The 15,147-nt window shown below is 44.9% G+C and overlaps 1 protein-coding gene across 2 annotated transcripts in view; it reads right to left on the bottom strand.

Annotated features, from left to right (window-relative positions):
- zbtb7c (zinc finger and BTB domain containing 7C) overlaps positions 1–6,515 on the bottom strand; it is a 102,671-nt gene extending 96,156 nt beyond the window's left edge. For both annotated transcript variants that reach the window (XM_078222576.1, XM_078222583.1), the window contains exons 1-2: positions 6,494–6,515; positions 595–726 (exon numbers count right to left, since the gene is read on the bottom strand). The gene's annotated coding sequence lies outside the window, so the exon portion shown is untranslated. The remainder of the gene's footprint in view (positions 1–594; positions 727–6,493) is intronic.
- Positions 6,516–15,147: the final 8,632 nt, after the last annotated feature.

Below are 15,147 nucleotides of genomic sequence, written 5' to 3'. Positions count from 1 at the left end.
GTGATAGTGGAGTCAGACACTTTAGGAACATTTAAGCGGTTATTGGATAGGCACATGGAGCACACCAGGATGATAGGGAGTGGGATAGCTTGATCTTGGTTTCAGATAAAGCTCGGCACAACATCGTGGGCCGAAGGGCCTGTTCTGTGCTGTACTGTTCTATGTTCTATTTAGACAATATACTTCTTTTTCATTCTTTCTGACAAAGTGGTCAGTTTCACATTTTCCCACATTATACTCCATTTTCCAGATATATGCCCATTCACTTAACCTATCTATACCCATTTGTATCCTCCTTTTGTCCTCTTCACAACTTACTTTCCTAGCCATCTTTGGTTCATCAGTAAGTTTAGCAACCATATCAAGTCATTTATATAAATTGTAAAACGTCTGTGGATCATTAGTCCAGTTCAGTAACATAAGCATAATGCAACCTTCTCAACTTGCTCTCACACACTCAATTGTGCCAAGGGGATTCCACTTAATCAATCTCAGAATTCCCATTAACAGGGAAATTTAAACTGCTTAGGCTTCCTATCTTTGTAGCTGGAGTCTGTTCAGTAGTTTTTGATATCTGTTTGTGAGGCTTCCTACCTTTGTAGCTGGAGTCTGTTCTGCAGTTTTAGATACCAGTTTATGAGGAAAGATGTTCCAATATTGGCATTGGACAGTTGACATTCCACTAAGATACGACTGTTAAGATTCAAGATGTCCTAATCAGACACGCTGTCAAATGAAAAGAAAGAACATTATTAGCTTCTGTTTGCATAGTAAATCAGTGCATTTAGTAAATATTTTACTTTAATATACACACAAAAAATTCTAAAGGCTCAGAGGATCAATGCATCATTTATGGCCCACAGTCAAAGAAGGTCTAAGATTCAGTTTCTAATGGGGTGCTTTTGTTTGAGATGGCAGGCGAGGATCTCCAATAAGCAACTGTACCCATTTGCTAGAGAGCAGCAAAAAAGCTCAGCTTGAGTATCTACTCTGTACACTATCCAATGACAACAGTGCACATATGTAGATGGATTTTGAGGACCAGATTTTCCTGTGTGTCCCTCACATTTAAACACTTTGCTGACACTCATTATTGACATTAAAAACTAAGCAGAGCAACTAATTCATTGACACCATCACGTTTTTGGCCATGACAGCTCTTCACTTCATTGTTTGAAGTTTCAATTCCATTACCTTTCTCCATATCATGCCTTAAGATTGTAGTTCACATGTGAAGGTCATTTAAGCAAAAAGGTGCCTGTGTAGCTGTATCACAGCATTAAACCTTTTGGACAGCAAGGAACAATATGCGATAACAAAAACAAAAGTCACCTTGTAGCATACTGTTGGTGCACCAATAATCCTGGAAATTTAGTATTTTAGTTTTTTTGAATCCTGTAATGAACTCTCAAAAGTTCATCATAGAATCCCTACAGTGCAGAAGGCGGCCATTCGGCTCATCGAGTTTACACCAACTCTCCGACAGAGCATTTTACTCTCCCTATAACCATTTACCATAGCTAACCCCCCTAACCTACGCATCTTGGCACACATTTAGCATGGCCAATCCGCTTCACCTGCACATCTTTAATTGTGGGAGGAAACCGGAGTACCTGGACGACACTCACACAGACACGGAGCTAACATGCAAACTTCGCACAGGCAGTCAGTATGTGTGTGCGGCGTGCGTGTATGCATGATGGTGGTCTTTTTATTCATTCATTGGACATAGGCATCGCTGGCTGACTAACATTTATTGCCCATCCCTAGTTGCCCTCGTTCAGAGGGCAGTTGAGAGGGCTTTGGAGATACATGTAGGCCAGACCTGGTAAGGACGGCAGATTTTCTTCCCTAAAGCACATTAGTGAACCAGATAGGTTTTTCCGACAACCGTTTCATGGTCATCAGTAGATTCTTAATTCCAGATTTTTTTTCAATTGAATTCAAATTCCACCATCTGCCGTGGTGAGATTCGAACCCGGGTCCCCAGAACATTAGCTGAGTTTCTGGATTAATAGACTAGTGATAATACCATTAGGTCATCGCCTAATAGTATTATCACAGGATGCAGGGTATGATCCCAGCGTTAAATGTTGGGGACCGAGACACACAAGTCATTAGAGTGCACAGATTGTCTACTAGTCTCACCGCAGATAAATGACAGGGAGAAATGGAGGCTGGGGAGTTGGGGGAAGAGGGAGGGGGGAACCAAGTCCAGTTGGTTCCATCTTCAGGTAAGTACAACTCAAAAGCTTACATATTTGGTATAACGTGATCCTAAGTATTAATTTTATTTTGTGAGCTGCCAAAGGGCCAACTGGTCTTGTAGTGGGGGACCCAAACAAGTATAAGGCCCCTTGACGGCATAAGCAAAGTGTTTAAAACATGCTTCAGGTGTGGGTACCATGCAGTGATTTTCCCTTCCCAATATGAAATGTTATGCATTACTGGACAGAAATTCAGTTGCATTTCCTGCCCACAAAACTGGGGCTTAGTAGGCATGTTAGCAACTGGAACAAATAACCAAATTTATAGACCATTGCATCTTTAACAAAGGAAATGTCCCAATACCTTCACAGAAGTATATCAAGACAAAAATTAAAATCAAATTCAAGAAGAAAATGCTGGGTTGAAGAGATATTTTCAAGGAGGATGCCAAAGGAGGAGTGAGGTGAAAGTTGGGCGGGGGGTGCAGAGAAGATGGGCCATTTTACAGTCTCTGTTTTGGAAACAATATGGAGTTGGAAGCTGAGCTCAGTAAAACAAGATACAGAGATTGCAAAAGTCTAGTTCATCCCAAAGCTGGTCCATTTATGTTATGATGTGGAGATGCCGGCGTTGGACTGGGGTGAACACAGTAAGAGTTTTAACAACACCAGGTTAAAGTCCAACAGGTTTATTTGGTAGCAAATACCATTAGCTTTCGGAGCGCTGCTCCTTCGTCAGATGGAGTGGAAATGTGCTTTCAAACAGGGCACAGACACAAAATCAAGTTACAGAATACTGATCAGAATGCGAATCCCTACAGCCAGCCAGGTCTTAAAGATACAGACAATGTGGGTGGAGGGAGCATTAGGCACAGGTTAAAGAGATGTGTATTGTCTCCAGACAGGATAGCCCGCAAGTCCAGGAGGCAAGCTGTGGGGGTTACTGATAATGTGACATAAATCCAACATCCCGGTTTAGGCCGTCCTCATGTGTGCGGAACTTGGCTATCAGTTTCTGCTCAGCGACTCTGCGCTGTCGTGTGTCGTGAAGGCCGCCTTGGAGAACGCTTACCTGAAGATCAGAGGCTGAATGCCCGTGACTGCTGAAGTGCTCCCCCACAGGAAGAGAACAGTCTTGCCTGGTGATTGTCGAGCGGCGTTCATTCATCCGTTGTCGTAGCGTCTGCATGGTTTCCCCAATGTACCATGCCTCTGGACATCCTTTCCTGCAGTGTATCAGGTAGACAACGTTGGCTGAGTTGCAAGAGTAGGTACCGTGTACCTGATAGATGGTGTTCTCACGTGAAATGATGGCATCCGTGTCGATGATCCGGCACGTCTTGCAGAGGTTGCTGTGGCAGGGTTGTGTGGTGTCGTGGTCACTGTTCTCCTGAAGGCTGGGTAGTTTGCTGCCCATTGACAGACCATTGTCCGCAGCAAACTACCCAGCCTTCAGGAGAACAGTGACCACGACACCACACAACCCTGCCACAGCAACCTCTGCAAGACGTGCCGGATCATCGACACGGATGCCATCATCTCACGTGAGAACACCATCTACCAGGTACACGGTACCTACTCTTGCAACTCGGTCAACGTTGTCTACCTGATACACTGCAGGAAAGGATGTCCAGAGGCATGGTACATTGGGGAAACCATGCAGACGCTACGACAACGGATGAATGAACACCGCTCGACAATCAGCAGGCAAGACTGTTCTCTTCCTGTGGGGGAGCACTTCAGCAGTCATGGGCATTCAGCCTCTGATCTTCAGGTAAGCATTCTCCAAGGTGGCCTTCACGACACACAGCGCAGAGTCGCTGAGCAGAAACTGATAGCCAGGTTCCGCACACATGAGGACGGCCTAAACCGGGATGCTGGATTTATGTCACATTATCAGTAACCCCTACAGCTTGCCTCCTGGACTTGCGGGCTATCCTGCCTGGAGACAATACACATCTCTTTAACCTGTGCTTAATGCTCCCTCCACCCACATTGTCTGTATCTTTAAGATCTGGTTGGTTGTAGGGATTCGCATTCTAATCAGTATTCTGTAACTTGATTTTGTGTCTGTGCCCTGTTTGAGAGCACATTTCCACTCCATCTGACGAAGGAGCAGCGCTCCGAAAGCTAATGGTATTTGCTACCAAATAAACCTGTTGGACTTTAACCTGGTGCTGTTAAAACTCTTACCATTTATGTTCAACAGATTTACATTTATAGAACACCTTTCAGAACCTGTAGGACATCCCAGTGCAGTCTATTGTCAATGAAGTACTTTTGAACTGTAGTCACTATTGTAACCGAGGAAACGCAGCCGTCAGTTATGCACACAGCAAATTCCCACAGACAGCAATGTGATAACTGAGCAGATAATCTGTTTTTAGCTGTAGGTTGATGTCAGACAAGGGGATGAAAATCAAAGTTTCATTGGTTCAGCTGGTGCAATCCCACCTCTGCTGTTTGGGGAGCCCTGGTCTGCATTTTAGACCACCTTGTAGCTAATGAGTTGCTCTTCGGGCACCTTTCCTTCAAATGAGCTGTTGATCTATCAGGAGGATGCAAAGACAGAATGCAATCATGAATACCATCCTTGTAACAAGGTGAGTGAACCACAGAATACCCAATTAGGAAGTCCCCACCCAAGCCTGTTAGGAGGCCACCAGGGTTCACCAAGTGTTCTCCTTACATGTTCCTGATAAAATACCACAGAAAGAGGCCCCTAATTGGTCACTTAAGTGACATAGCTGATCTTTGGGCAGGAGAGCCGTCTTCCATCTACCCCACTGCTGGCAGAATACAGGCTGATGGGAAGGTGATGGACACCCACCCCCATCTTCTCTTATAACTTTACAGGCTCTCCTGCCATCCAGTTCATCCCTAGAGGGTGACTTAACGAAAGCTTTATAAATGGTCAGCATAATTTCCTTGCTTTTGTTCGTGTTGGTGTCTGTAGCAGAGACCAAAGACAATGGTTCATCAGCATATCTGTGGAGCCTGATGTCACGCCTACGGATGGTGTTGACAAGGGGCAGAGGGGGCTATGAGTTAAATCCTTAAGGGACTCCAAAAGTATCAGCAGAGGCAAGAAGAGAAACCACTGCAGGAAATATCCTGGTTAGGACTGGATAGGGAAGAGTAGAAACTGGCAAGGGCAGTTTTCACTCAACTGGGCAATGGAGGAGAGGCAAAGGCCAAACAGCAGTCGAGGAGGATAGGGGTGGGGGTGGGGGGGGAGATGGTGCACCACCCTCACAGTGGTATTGAATGATATTTGTGTCTTTGCTTCAGGTGGTTTCAGTATTCTGGGAGAGATGGTAACCTGATTGGAGAAGTTCAGGCATGGAGTTTCAGAAAATTGGGCAAGAGCCTTAGAAAGAAAAAGATTGAAATAGAGTGGAAGTTTGGAAGGAGAATGAAGTCAAGGGCTGAATTTTGTGAGGTTTTTTTGATGACAGCAGATTTAAAAGGGAGGGATATTACCCGAGGAGAGGAAAACATCTACAGTACGAGATAGCATGGGGGCTGGAAAAGGAAATTACCTGGTCAATAGTTTAGTGGAATAAGATAAAGAGAGTAGGTGGGTCTCATTAACAAGATGAGTTTGGAGAGAGCATAAATGAGGTAGGAGAGAAACAGGAGAAAGATGAGCAGTCAGATTCAGGCTCGGGAATCTTGGTTTGATGGATATGAAGAAGGGAAGGTTGCAGTTGAAGCAACTGAACGGATTGTCTCAATCTTAGGAATAAAGCGGGAACTTCACTCCAGAGTACTATACATTGCAACGAATAACAAGTATTCTTTAAATCAGTCAAGATATAACTGCCAATGCCTTGGAGTGCGAATTATACATTCCTTCAAGAGCCGGCTTAATAAAAACTGTGCATTTTCATAGTGTTTTATTAGTTTCCCAAAAACTTCATGAAGTGTTTTACACACACTGTTGCTACTGAGGTGAACAAGCAGAAACTCACTGGAGCGAAAAGATACTGACCTGATATTTAAATACACCCATTCTCATAGTGATTCCTGTCGGACACTAAATTTGCTTATTCCATTTCCACCCTCAACATGCTGGCCCCTTCTTAGAACAATATATACACATAGCTCTTTGTGTTATTCATGGGACCTACACACGGAACAATTCAGATTCATGACTTTGTATAGTTTTACCCCGATTCAGTTTTCCTTGTTTAATCAAAATAAAAACACTAACTTTGTTTTGCTGAGAAAATTGGCTACAAAGAAAAGGTAGCATACTGAGTTCGTATAGCAGAAAGACTTACAGTACAATAGGTGCCTTCAGACGACCACATGCTTCTTAATGTATGGATCACTGGCCAGCGAAACCAGAGAGAGATGCACGCTCAGAGAGAGTGAGAATAGGAGTGAGAAAGATACACTGCATAAGCATGCCAGAGACCAGCTTGCAGCTCTCTCACCTGTCCTCCCAGCAGCAAGGGCACAATGCCAATGACAAGAGGATAAGGGGAAAGGGTTGGTCCCAGAATTTAAGAAAAGAAACCACAGGGCGGTGGCAATAGAAAGGATAAAAGAAATCCTATTTTATAGGAAAATAGAAATGTTTCTTCAGCCAAAATAGTTTCAAGATTTCAAATGGCAATGTTTGAATTGCTACATGAAATCTACCCACAGTTCATGGGAAAAAAAATATAGTAGATATAATTATTCTCAAATGGCTGGATTTTTAAAATTAGTTTAAAGTGAAAACTACACCCCGCACACGCTACAGGGAGCACTGTGGGAAGGGCTGAAAAATATCCAAGGGAGGATTGTAGAACTGGCTCAAATCCATGGCAATTAAGGAAGGGTGTGTATGAAGTTTATAATGTGCCGGAACACCCTCCCTCTCCTTCTATCCCCTACGCCTGGTGAACACGTCCTGTGCAAAGTGACCTTAGGAGAGTACCTGAAACACAAGCACTAAAGACTGAACAAAATGCAACCTCTGAATCCCTGCTCAGAATTTCATTGTTAAATGGTGGTGCTGCTGCTGCTTTTTAAAGACTGTACCAGTGGTGCTCAGCAGTTGCTAAATGCTGCCAAGAAAAACGCCCCTTTGCTACCAGGCCGGTCTGAACTGGATTTCCCCACCTCTCATTCTTCTGTCAGCCCATATAGCCCTTTGCAGCCCTTTGCATGAGAAGACAGAATTAGGAATGTAATCTAACCACATGCTAGCAGATATTAACTCACCACCACTCCCACCCCCTACTCCCCATTAACAGTCTTTCTTATTAAGCTGGAATGTTTTTTCAGTCTCTCCTACACATTTTCACACAGCTAGAGCTGTGCACTGTATTTGTAACCCACCCAGGTTAGGAGGTGGGCAGTTCAGGGTTGGCATCATCAGTCAGAACATTAACACTTGAAGTGCCAATTTTTCTTTGCATTGCACCAGGTTTCTCTTCTGCTTCTCTGGTAGAGAAAGCTGATCAGGCAAGATTTAAAGATGTTTGTGCATGCGCAAAGAACTACAAAAATATTCAGTAACCAAACAATCAGGCTAAGTGCATTAAAGTCTGCGGTGCTGAAATTGAGAAAATAATTTCTTTCTTTCTTGACTCTGAATCAGACAGTCATGAGTTTAAACCCTCTACGAAAATGGATGGCTTGGCCAATATTCCTTCATTCAACACCTGATCATTCATTTAAGTCCTGTTTGCGAGATCTTGGCTGGAATTCTCTGGCCATTCATGCCAGCGGGATTCTCTGGTCCTGCCGCAGTGAACGGAGATTTGGCTGAGCGCCAAATTCTCAATCCTCACTTGCAGCTGTGGCAGGGTGTGAACGGGCGGAGAATTCCGGCCACTGGTTTGTGTAAATTGGCTGCTGGGTTTGTCAATGACAGCTTTAACACTTCAAAAGTAATGCATTAGCTGCCATGCACTTTGATACATGCTGGAAATGTGAGAAGATGTTATATAAATCCAGCCCCTTCTTGCACTTTTGAAAATTAATAAAATCCTCTAGTCTGTTACAGAGTCATAGAGGATTACAGCATGGAAATAGGCCCCCCGCTCCAACTTGGCCATGCCACCCCTTTTTTTTAACCCCTAAGCTAGTCCCAATTGCCTGCGTTTGGCCCATATCCCTCTATATCCACCTTACCCATGTAACTGTCTAAATACTTTTTAAAAGACAACATGTACCTGCCTCTACTACTATCTCTGGCAGCTTGTTCCATACACTCACCACCCTCTGCATGCAAAAATTACTCCTCTGGACCCATTTGTATCTCTCCCCTCTCAACTTAAACCTATGCCCTCTGGTTTTAGACTCCCCTACCTTTGGGAAAAGATATTGACTATCTAGCTAATCTATGCCCCTCATTATTTTATAGCTCTTCTAGTGTCAGACCTTTTATAGACTGTTCTAGTGTTGGTTTCTCTATGTTTCACTTTTCCCCTTACTTCCTTTTGTTTCTGTCCCCACTTTACTTACCTCTGACTTCCCACATCGGTTCCTACCCGCATTAGTTTAAACCGTCCCCAACAACACCAGCAAACATTCTCCCTACGACATTGGTTTCAGTCCTGTCCAGGTGCAGACCATCCAATTTGTACTAGTCCCACCTCCCCCAGAACCTGTTCCAGTGTCCCAGGAATTTGAATCCCTCCATCTTGCACCAATGGTTGAGGACTCTGGGTCTGTATTCGTTGGAGTTTAGAAGGATGAGGGGGGATCTTATTGAAGCTTACAGGATACTGCGAGGCCTGGATAGAGTGGACGTGGAGAGGATGTTTCCACTAGTAGGAAAAACTAGAACCAGAGGGCACAACCTCAGGCTAAAGGGACAATCCTTTAGGGAGGAATTTCTTCAGTCAGACTTTGCCGCACAAGGCTGTGGAGGCCAGGTCATTGAGTGTCTTTAAGATAGAGATAAATACATTCTTGATTAATAAGGGGTTATGGGAAAAAGGCAGGAGAATGGTCATGAAAAAAATATCAGCCATGATTGAATGGCGGAGCAGACTCGATGGGCCGAGTGGCCTAATTCTGCTCCAATGTCTTATGGTCTTAAATCTCAAGTCACGCATTCATCTTAGCTATCCTGACATTCCTATTCTGACTGGAACATGGCACTGGTAGCAACCCTACTGTGTCCATCCACTCTCACTGCATCTTTCTTGGATTCTCCTCTTTGGTCCTGAGAATGCTAAAGTTTGGATGGATTCCAGTTTCATTGACTTTGCTAATATAACTTTGTTTACATAAGCTAAGATAGTTAATAGCCATTTATTTCATCATGGGTAACATTCTTTTCCAGCAGAACACATTGAAAATTAAATGGCAGTTATCTGTCAATCAATTGAAGCCGGATTAGGGCCTCAATAGGTGTGAACACTTAGAAATTTTAAACTGGTGTGTGAGTCATCCCAGCTCACCTCAGCTGTATATAAAGTAATGGTTTTAGCAGGCGCACCACCAGGGAACTTGCGTAGGACCAGTCAGCCGGAGTGGTAGGGAAATTATCGGAGAGGATTCTTTGAGACAGGATTTATTCCCACTTGGAAATAAGTGGACATATTATTGAGAGGCAACATGGTTTTGTGAAAGGGAGGTCATGTCTCACGAACTTGATTGAGTTTTTCGAGGAAGTGACGAAGATGATTGATGAGGGTAGGGCAGTGGATGTTGTCTATATGGACTTCAGTAAAGCCTTTGACAAAGTCCCTCATGTCAGACTGGTGCAGAAGGTGAAGTCGCATGCGATCAGAGGTGAGCTGGCAAGGTGGATAAAAAAACTGGCTCGGTCAAAGAAGACAGAGGGTAGCAGTGGAAGGATGCATTTCTGAATGAAGGGCTGTGACAAATTGCGTTCCTCAGGGATCAGTGCTGGGACCTTTGCTGTTTGTAATATATATAAATGATTTGGAGGAAAATGTAACTGGTTTAATTAGTAAGTTTGTGGACGACACAAAGGTTGGTGGATTTGCGGACAGCGATGAGGACCATCAGAGGATACAGCAGGATATAGATCAGTTGGAGACTTGGGCAGAGAGATGGCAGATGGAGTTTAATCCGGACAAATCTGAGGTAATGCATTTTGGAAGGTCTAATATAGATACGAAATATACAGTAAATGGTAGAACCCTTAAGAGTATTGATAGGCAAAGGGATCTGGGTGTACAGGTACACAGGTCACTGAAAGTGGCAATGCAAGTGGAGAAGGTAGTCAAGAAGACATACGGCTTGCTTGTCTTCATCGGCCAGGGTATTGAATTTAAAAATTGACAAGTCATGCTGCAGCTTTATCGAACCTTAGTTAGGCCGCACTTGGAATATAGTGTTCAATTCTGGTCGCCACACTACCAGAACGATGTGGAGGCTTTAGAGAGGGTACAGAAAAGATTTACCAGGATGTTGCCTGGTATGGAGGGCATTAGCTATGAGGAGAGGTTGGAGAAACTTGGTTTGTTCTTACTGGAGTGACGGAGGTTGAGGGGAGACCTGATAGAAGTCTACAGGATTATGAGAGGCATGGATAGTCAGAAGCTTTTTCCCAGGGTGGAAGAGTCAATTACTAGGGGGCATAGGTTTAAGGTGCGAGGGGCAAAGTTTAAAGGAGATGTACGAGGCAGATTTTTTACACAGAGGGTGGTGGGTGCCTGGAACTCGTTGCCGGGGGAGGTAGTGGAAGCAGATACGATAGTGCCTTTTAAGGGGTGTCTTGACAAATACATGAATAGGATGGGAATAGAGGGATATGATCCCCGGAAGGGTAGGGGGTTTTAGTTAAGTCGGGCAGCATGGTCAGTGCAGGCTTGGAGGGCCGAAGGGCCTGTTCCTCTGCTGTAATTTTCTTTGTTCTTTTGAGTAACATTTCAGCCAGAGTAAGGGTAACGGGTATTTGGAGCTGAGTGGGAATTCGGTGCTGAGGGGAAAAAGGTGTTCATCTTCGGGAGGAGCGGAGAGGCAGACCTGAGAGGTAGAAAGAAATCAAACCGTGATGGAACTATTGAATATGTGTTGGAACTATTGAATGGCATCAAGGTTGGTAAGTCGCCGGGACCGGATGGGATGTACCCCAGGTTACTGTGGGAGGCGAGGGAGGAGATTGCGGAGCCTTTGGCGATGATCTTTGCATCGTCGATGGAGACGGGAGAGGTTCCGGAGGATTGGAGGATTGCAGATGTGGTCCCTATATTCAAGAAAGGGAACAGGGACAGCCCGGGAAATTACCGACCGGTGAGTCTAACCTCAGTGGTTGGTAAGTTGATGGAGAGGATCCTGAGAGACAGGATTTATGATCATCTAGAGAAGTTTAGTATGATCAAAAGTAGTCAGCACGGCTTTGTCAAGGGCAGGTCGTGCCTTACGAGCCTGGTTGAGTTCTTTGAAAATGTGACCAAACACATTGACGAAGGAAGAGCGGTGGATGTGGTCTATATGGACTTCAGCAAGGCGTTCGATAAGGTCCCCCATGCAAGACTTCTTGAGAAAGTGAGAGGGCATGGGATCCAAGGGGCTGTTGCCTTGTGGATCCAGAACTGGCTTGCCTGCAGAAGGCAGAGAGTGGCTGTGGAGGGGTCTTTCTCTGCATGGAGGTCAGTGACCAGTGGAGTGCCCCAGGGATCTGTTCTGGGACCCTTGCTGTTTGTCATTTTCATAAATGACCTGGATGAGGAAGTGGAGGGATGGGTTGGTAAGTTTGCTGACGACACCAAGGTAGGTGGTGTTGTGGATAGTTTGGAGGGATGTCAGAAGTTGCAGCGAGACATAGATAGAATGCAAGACTGGGCGGAGAAGTGGCAGATGGACTTCAACCCGGATAAGTGTGTGGTGATCCATTTTGGCAGATCCAATGGGATGAAGCAGCAGTATAATATGAAGGGTACCATTCTTAGCAGTGTAGAGGATCAGAAGGACCTTGGGGTCCGGGTCCATAGGACTCTTAAATCGGCCTCGCAGGTGGAGGATACGGTCAAGAAGGCGTACGGCGTACTGGCCTTCATTAATCGAGGGATTGAGTTTAGGAGTCGGGAGATAATGCTGCAGCTTTATAGGACCCTGGTTAGACCCCACTTGGAGTACTGCGCGCAGTTCTGGTCACCTCATTACAGGAAAGATGTTGAAGCCATTGAAAGGGTGCAGAGGAGATTTACAAGGATGTTGCCTGGATTGGGGGGCATGCCTTATGAGGATAGGTTGAGGGAGCTTGGTCTCTTCTCCCTGGAGAGACGAAGGATGAGAGGTGACCTGATAGAGGTTTACAAGATGTTGAGAGGTCTGGATAGGGTAGACTCTCAGAGGCTATTTCCAAGGGCTGAAATGGTTGCTACGAGAGGGCACAGGTTTAAGGTGCTGGGGGGTAGGTACAGAGGAGATGTCAGGGGTAAGTTTTTCACTCAGAGGGTGGTGGGTGAGTGGAATCGGCTGACGTCGGTGGTGGTGGAGGCAAACTCGTTGGGCTCTTTTAAGAGACTTCTGGATGAGTACATGGGATTTAATGGGATTGAGGGCTATAGATAGGCCTAGAGGTGGGGATGTGATCGGCGCAACTTGTGGGCCGAAGGGCCTGTTTGTGCTGTGGCTTTCTATGTTCTATGTTCTATGTCACAGCCAGCAGGTAAGTGATTGGCTGACGACTGGTAAGTAGATTTTGTTTTCTTTTTTCTCTTTTTTCCCTTGGCATTGTCGTTGTTGTTGCAAGTTAACTTAAGGGTTAAGTCATAGCAGGAGATCCCAGACCCATATCATGCTCCTCTTGTACAATGTGGGAATTCAGGGATCCTTCTGGTGTCCCTGGCTCCATCACGTGCAAGAAGTGTGTCCAACTGCAGCTCCTGTTAGACCGTTTGGTGGCTCTGGAGCTGTGGATGGATTCACTGTGGAGCATCCACGATGCTGAGGAAGTCGTGAATAGCATGTTCAGTGAGTTGGTCACACCACAGATAAAAATTACTGAGGGAGATAGGGAATGAGTGACCACCAGACAGAGGAAGGCAGTGCAGTGGTTTCTAGTGGTCCTCTTCCTCCAAAACAGATATACTGTTTTGGATACTTTTGGGGGAGATGGCTCACCAGGGGAAGGTGGCAACAACCAAGTTCATGGCACTGTGGCCAGCTCTACTGAAACATGGCAAAGGGAGGGGCAGGAAAAAGAGTGGCAGAGCTATAGTGATGGGGGACTCAATTGTAAGAGGAATAGACAGGTGTTTCTGCAGACACAAATGAGACTCCAGGATGGTATGTTGCCTCCCTGGTGCAAGGGTCAAGGATATCTCAGAGTGGCTGCTTTACATTCTGGAGGGGGAGGGTGAACAGCCAGCTGTCATGGTGCATATAGGCACCAACAATATCAGTAAAAAATGGAATGAGGTCCTACAAGCTGAATTTAGGGAGTTAGGGGATAAGCTAAAAAGTAGGACCTCAAAGGTAGTAATCTCAGGATTGCTACCAGTGCCATGTGCTAGTTAGAGTAGGAATGTCAGGATAGCTAAAATGAACATGTGGCTTGAGGGATGGTACAAGACGGAGGGATTCAAATTCCTGGGACATTGGAATCAGTTCTGGGGGAGGTGGGACCAGTACAAATTCGACAGTCTGCACCTGGGCAGGACTGGAACCAATGTCCTAGGGGGAGTGTTTGCTATTACTCTTGGAGAAGGTTTAAACTAATGTGGCAAGGTGGGTAGGAACCGATGTGGGAAGTCAGAGGGAAGTAAATTAGGGACAAAAACAAAAGAAGGGGAAAAGTGAAAGGTAGAGAAACCAAAGTCAAAAATCAAAAAATGCCACAGTAGAGTATTCAGTGAATGGGTCCAGTAAGGCTAAGAAAAATAAAACACAGGGAGAGTGTACAAAACATTACAGGACAGATGGTCTGAGAAAGCAGGGCAGAGAGCAAGAGAAGTCTAGATTAAACTGCATTTATTTCAATGCATGATTTCTGATGAGCAAGGCAGATGAACTGGATGGGTACATGGGATTGGAATATTGTAGCTATTACTGAAACATGGCGAAGGGAGGGGCAGGATTGGCAGCTCAATGTTCCAGGGTACAGATGCTATCGGAAAGAAGGTAAGAGAAGAGGGGAAGTTGTGTTTTTATTTAGGGAGAACATCCCGGCAGTACTGAGAGGGGATATATCAGAGGGTTTGCCCATTGAGTCTATATGAATAGAACTGAAAAATAGGAAGGGGGAAATCATTTTGATAGGCCCCCAAATAATCAGCGGGAAATTGAGGAGCAAAAATGTAAGGAGATTACAGATAGCTGCAAGAAAAATAGGGTGGTAATAGTAAGGGGCTTTAACTTTCCCAATATTGACTGGGACAGCCATTGCATTAGGGGCTTGGATGGAGAGGTACATGTTCATAGTTCCTTGAAAGTGGAGTCACAGATGGACAGGTTGGTGAATAAAGCTTGGTTTCATTGGTCAGAACATTGAATACAGGAGTTGGGACATACAGATATTAGTAAGGCCACACTTGGAATATTGTGTACAGTTCTGGTCACCCTATTATAGAAATGATATTATTAAACTAGAAAGAGTGCACAAAAAATTTACTAGGATGCCACCAGGCCTTGATGGATTGAGTTATAAGGAGAGGCTGGATAGACTGGGCCTTTTTTCCCCTGGAGCATAGGAGGCTTAGGGATGATCTTATAGAGATCTATAAAATAATGAGGGGCATCGATAAGGTAGATAGTCAACATCTTTTCCCAAAGGCAGGGGAGTATAAAACTAGAGGGCATTGGTTTAAGGTGAGAGGTGAGAGATACAAAAGGGTCCAGAGGGACAAATTTTTCACACGGAGGGTGGTGAATGTCTGGAACGAGCTGCTAGAGGTAGTAGTAGAGGCGGGTACAATGTTGTCTTTCAAAAAGCATTTAGATAGTTACATGGGTAAGATGGGTATAGAGTAATATGGGCCAAATGCAGGCAATTGGAACTAGCTTAGTGGTTAAA

This window comes from Mustelus asterias, chromosome 1 (genome assembly GCF_964213995.1).
Source record: "Mustelus asterias chromosome 1, sMusAst1.hap1.1, whole genome shotgun sequence".
Lineage (NCBI taxonomy): Eukaryota > Metazoa > Chordata > Chondrichthyes > Carcharhiniformes > Triakidae > Mustelus > Mustelus asterias.
The sequence above is the reverse complement of the archived record's forward strand: the minus strand, read 5'-3'. Positions and strand labels throughout refer to the sequence as shown.